The sequence below is a fragment of the Hemitrygon akajei genome, chromosome 30 (genome assembly GCF_048418815.1).
Source record: "Hemitrygon akajei chromosome 30, sHemAka1.3, whole genome shotgun sequence".
Lineage (NCBI taxonomy): Eukaryota > Metazoa > Chordata > Chondrichthyes > Myliobatiformes > Dasyatidae > Hemitrygon > Hemitrygon akajei.
In genome coordinates this window covers 30368838-30374837 of record NC_133153.1, presented here as the reverse complement: position 1 = coordinate 30374837, position 6000 = coordinate 30368838, and the positions used below count along the sequence as shown (strand labels likewise).

The window sequence follows — 6000 nt, the reverse complement described above, 5'->3', positions numbered from 1 at the left end:
CTCAATCCTTTCTGGTATTTCCCAGGGATTAACACGAGAACAGTCAACGAAATCCTTCCGAATGAGGATCAAACAAGGTCGAACCCGTTTCGCTGTCGAAATCGATTCTCGTCGATCTTTAACTCCCGAACTCCTATCTTCACTCTCCACTGATTCTCAACTAGCAGTATTGTAAAGAAACTGCTGGCAATGACCTTTTAAACTTTAGGCATTAGATAAAACTTCATATTTCAACTAAACTGCGTCATATTAAATCACGCAGTGGCATGAAGTCAACATGGCAAATCCAGCCATGAACTGCCCCTCCTCACAGGGAGGGGTCCTCCTTTTATACCCTGTAAAAAAAAACCTGTCACTTGACCTCTACTGGTGGGAAAATGATGTCACTCCACCATCACAAGACCATTACCTCTAGTCCAGTATAACTTCAATCCCAGTCACGTGACAAGGGTACCACTGTCACATGTCACAAGTACGTAACACATTCTGATGTGTTGGTTTGTAGCCTCCTCTTGTGCCAAGATGAGGCCACCCTAAGCATGGAGGAGCAACACCTTATATTCCATCAGGGTAGCCCTGAAAATGATGGTATGAGTATCTGTGATTTTCCCACCCACTCTCCTCTTCTTCTATTCCACACTCTGGCCTCTAACCTCTTCTCACCCACCTATCAGCCCCACTCCACCCCAGTACCCCCCCTTCCCTTTCTCCTATGGTCCATTCTCCTCTCCAATCAGATTCCTTTCTTTCCTACACATCTGGCTAGTATTGCAGCTCAGGGCATTGGAGGTAGGAGTTCAATCTCAGTGTCCTCTCTAAGGAATTCGTATGTATCCCACCCCCCCCCCCCAACCCCTGATAGAAAGGCCCGATCTATATGAATACCTTAGAGAAGCAATCATGAAGAAGCTTGTAAAACTTATAAACGTTTGAAATTAGGTGTATGATAAAATGGAAACTAATTTCTTCTCGAGTCATTCCCCTCCATTGTAAAGCACAAAGTTGCTCTTCTAGTGTAGGTTCTAAGTAGCTCCGCCTACCTTTTTACTTTGGCATCTTCCCCCTTCATTGCCAGTCCTGAAGAAGGGTCTCAGCCGGACACATCCACTGTTTATTCATTGCCATAGATGCACCTGACCTGCTGAGTTTGCCAAGCATTTTGTGCGTGTTGCTTTGGCTTTCCAGCATCTGCAGAATCTCTTGTGTCATTAAAGATATGTTGCATTTGTAGCTGACAATCAAGGAATGCAATCTACTTGTAACAATGAACTCAGGTGAACAAAACCAGGCACAGAAGAATCAGCCAAGATACACTGGCCACTCAGAACGAACATCAAGACTGAACAACGAGTAATCAGCACTTTTAACTTAAATAGCATAAGGTCACACAAGAAACCTGCAGTTATCAATAAACAGCACAAAAAAGTCTTCAGGGAGAAATTAACAGGTAAAAGAGACCAGTATTTGATAAATTATCGATATTCAGGTGAAGTGCAGGGTATAGGCCTGGGGCCACCCACTGATCCAAAGGGTTCACAACACCACTTCCATGGCATAAGAATACTTATATAAACTCAATCGAACCACAAGCCTAATTGGTTATGATGTCCAGATAAAACACTATAACTATTGAATAACAAATTGATGTTTTGTTAACAGTATTTCTTTTCAATCCTTGAACAGGTTTTGGATATTCTTTTTAATATGGAAGTTTCTGGATGGAAAAGCCGAGCACTTATCACATTTGTCTTTGGTATTATCATCAGTTTGATTTGTCCCATCACTCAGTCAGCTAATATATTAGTTGTACCTGTCGATGGAAGTCATTGGATCAACATGAGAATTCTCTTGGAGTAACTGAAACCTCGTGGACACAACTTCACAGTGATTTATCTTGAGAAAAATTGGTACATCACAGTAAGGCCCGATCTATATCAATTTATTGCAGTTCCAATGAAAAACACTGAGATGATGGATGTAATTGGATTAAGTCTTCAAAAAGCACCTCAGCTTGGGCAGGATGGGTGGAGCTTCACAGACAATATTGAGTTCCAGTCTGAAATTCTACAATTTATGCAGAATTGTCATAAGGTGATACATTGGTTTACCAGTGAAATTTTTCAAAACAAAACATTGCTAAGCCAACTTGAAAAGACAAACTTTGACCTGGTCCTTACAGACCCCCTTTTTTGCTGTTGGATCAATGCTTGCTTATTATTTAAAACTTCCCTGGGTGTATAATGTTCGAACTTTAGACTCAGGTGAGGCTCACTTTCTCTTTGCCCCATTCCCTCTTTCTTATGTCCCAGTCGCTGGCTCATACCTGACAGACAAAATGTCCTTTCTTCAAAGAACACAAAACTTCATCCTAAGTCTCATCCATCTATCCCTTTTAGAGCTTACCATTTATCGCAGCTACAATGAGCTCTGTCATCGATATTTGGGACCAGACACAGATATCAAGACAATTCTGCAGAGGGCTGATGTGTGGCTGATGAGAGTAGATTTTGTATTTGAATTCCAAAGACCGACCATGCCAAATATTGTCTACATTGGAGGCTTCCAGTGTAAACCAGCCCGACCACTAGCGGCAGAGTTTGAAGAGTTTGTTCAAAGCTCAGGTAAGCATGGACTTATTGTGATGTCATTAGGATCTGTTATCAATTCCTTGCCAAAACAGATTACAATGGAAATCGCTGAGGCGTTTGCTCAAGTACCCTAGAAGGTGATTTCAGATTCAGATTCAGTTTATTGTCATTTAGAAACCACAAATGCAATGCAGTTAAAAAATGAGACAACGTTCCTCCAGAATGATATCACAAAAGCATATGACAGAACAGACTACACTAGAAAATTCACATAACGTTTGGCAATCCCCAATCCAGAGTCCGGAGAGGCTGCTGCGTATTAATATCGTGCTACTGTCTTAGCGCGTTCCCCAGAAAGGAGCTCCAAATCCACCAGACAATCAAGACCAAAAACTAAAGCTACAAGACCTGCAGAAAACCACATAGTTACAACATATAGTTACAACAGTGCAAACAATAACATAATTGATAAAAAACAGACCATAGGCACAGTAAAAATAGTCCAAGATGTTAAAGGACTGTAAGTTCAAAAGAAATCACCACAGTTTCCACAAGTCCCCAGGGTCCCGACAGACTCGCCATCCCATGCCGGCAGCAGAAGGGAATACCCCCACTATGGACTTCCATGGCGCCGCCCGACTCAGCCTTGCAGACGCAGCACACTCCGAAAGTGACCTGACCGCAGTGGACTCCGAATCCGTCGAACCTCCGAGCCGACGACCATCCCCTCCGGCACAGCTTCTCCGAGCAGCATCCTCTGCCGAGCGTATTAAGACAGCCCTGCCAACGGCCATCAGCAACATGACCCCGAGGACTGGGGGCCTGTTCTTCCCAGCAGAGTCCTGGACTTCACAGAAGCAGCAGCAATGAAGAAGGTCTTCCTCGAGATTTCCTGATGTTCCTCTGTGCTCCCACGTCTGTTTTCAATTGATTATGATTGCGCACGGCACCCCACTTCACAAATAACAGATAATCAGTTCCTGAGTGGCCGCTGCAAGCTGCGACGCGCCGCCATCTTGGAGCAAGTTGGGTGGTTCCGAACACACACTTGTCCCTGTTATAGGTAAGGTTAAAAGCTTGGCCGCTTGGAAAAATTGTTGGAGGTTGGTGTCGTGATCCTGCCAGTCGCGAGTCCGTGAAATCCCCGCAACCCGCCGGCGAATCGACCGTGGCTGCTGCCAGTCACAAGTCCGCGCAGTGTTACTTCTGCGGACTCGAAAAGCACCCCCGAAAACACTGCCCGGCCCGAGAAGCTACCTGCTCCAGCTGCAGAAAGAAGGGCCACTTCGCCAAGGCCTGTAAGTCCAAACCACGAGTGGGGTTGAGCAGCGCTGCATGCGAGGCAAGGGGGTCGCCATCTTGCCTCCCCACCGCGTGCAAGGCATGGGTGTCGCCATCTTGGTCACCGCCATCTTGCCTGCCTGCCACGTCTGAGGCATTGGGGTTGCCATCTTGCCTGCCCACCGCGTGCGAGGCATGGGGGCGGCCATCTTTGTCTGCGCCACCTCGCCCCGCCTCCGACCCACGGGTGCTTACCGGGCACCAAGACGACGATGCAACTCTGACTTGGTTTGGAGATATGATGGAGAAAGCCCTCCCAATGTAGGTAATAATACATTGCTGACAAAATGGATCCCTCAGAACGACCTTTTGGGACACCCCAATACACGAATCTTCATTTCTCATGGTGGTACCAATGGCATTTACGAGGCCATCTACCATGGGGTGCCAGTGATTGGCATGCCTCTAATTTTAGACCAGTTTGACAATTTACTTCGACTTGAATCTCGAGGTGGAGCAAAGGTGCTTAATGTTGCAAACATGCATTCAGCAGATCTATTGCAGGTACTGAATGAAGTGATAAATGGCACATTCTACCGGGACAACATGAAGAAACTCTCTGCCCTCCACCGGGACCTACCAGAGTCGCCAGTGGAGCGAGCCATTTTCTGGATTGAGTACGTTGCCCGACACCAAGGAGCAGGCCATTTGCGCTCTGAATCCTACCGACTGCCCTGGTATGTTTACTATTGTGTGGACATGATGGTCTTACTGTTGTCCATGTTACTCATGGTTGCAGTGCTGGTGGTTGTAGTACTGTAGAAACTTTGTCACATTGCACGGAAGAAAATAAAGCAAAAGGCTGATTAAAGTGGTCTTTTCACTTCTTAGAAATTATTCCAGGAATATTATTTCTGCACTTAATCCATGGAACCTCAGTCAGGTATTGATGTTTATGTATAGAAATCTGATTGGAATTTATAAATGCTTGAATCAATTATACAAAGGAAGATACTTATCTAAAAATATTCAAAACTAAGTTATGTTTGTTTATGTAATCAAAACTTTTTTGTTTTGTGCCTAGCAAGCCATTACTTGCTCAACCATTTCTTGATTGCTGTAAACATAATTGATTTCTCTTTCATTCTGGGATGTCTGGTTTCTTTTCAGTACCCGCTGCTGTTGGAGAGTGTGCTTTTTTATGAGTTTGTCCAAGTTAGCAAGTAACTCTCAACCAATGACTGTCCACTTGGAGATGGAATCTCTGAATCTCAGAATTATAATCACCACGTCAGTAAATGAACTTTCTACTCTCCGTCCTAGGTACATTTCCTGAACACTAAACTTGGGTGATGTTATGTGAGTCTTAAACTCCAGCTGAGATGCAATGGTCTCATTTTCAGAAGGGTTGCGTGCAAAGCAGGATTTGCAGAATTCCCACAGATTGATAACTCACATAATGTACAATCACTTTTATAATTTAGATTTGAATATTTCATATGCTGTACATTAAAAAATTAAACATCAATTCTGTTGCGCTATTAAGATGTAAATAGTTTTCATGATTTTTAGCTAATTGGAGATTAATTCTTTCACACATTGTTCCTGAAAGGTTGGTATTCAGAGCTTTTCAGTAAACATCATATTGCAAGGAAAAATTGTATTCATATTTAATATCTCTCAATGTACAACCCATGTTAGGGATCCAGGAATACTAAAGTTATTTGGATGTAGCAGATATTAATTCAAATGTGAAACGGCCTTCGGTAAATATCTGCTCTAATGTAAATTATAATCTTTAATCAGTTTGAAATTAATTTGGTGGTGCAGCAACATAACAGCATGGCAGTGACACAGTTAGCAGAGTGCATTTACAATGCTGGCAACCTAGGTACAATTCTGCTGCTATCTGTAAGGGTTTTGTACATTCTGCCAATGACCCCATGGGCAGACACTCTGGTTTCCTCCCACATTTCAAAGATGTACGGGTTAGTAGGCTAATTGGTTGCAGGGGTGTAATTGGGCAGCATACCCTTCTTGGGCCAGAAGGTCCTGTTACTGTGCTGTACCTTTAAATAAATAAAAATATACCAAATACATGGATACCTTTGTAAACAACTGCAGAGTACAG

General features: G+C 43.6%; 1 pseudogene; it reads left to right on the top strand.

Annotated features, from left to right (window-relative positions):
* The first annotated feature begins 1971 nt into the window (after positions 1 to 1971).
* On the top strand, positions 1972 to 4691 carry LOC140718682 (UDP-glucuronosyltransferase 2A1 pseudogene; annotated as a pseudogene).
* Positions 4692 to 6000: the final 1309 nt, after the last annotated feature.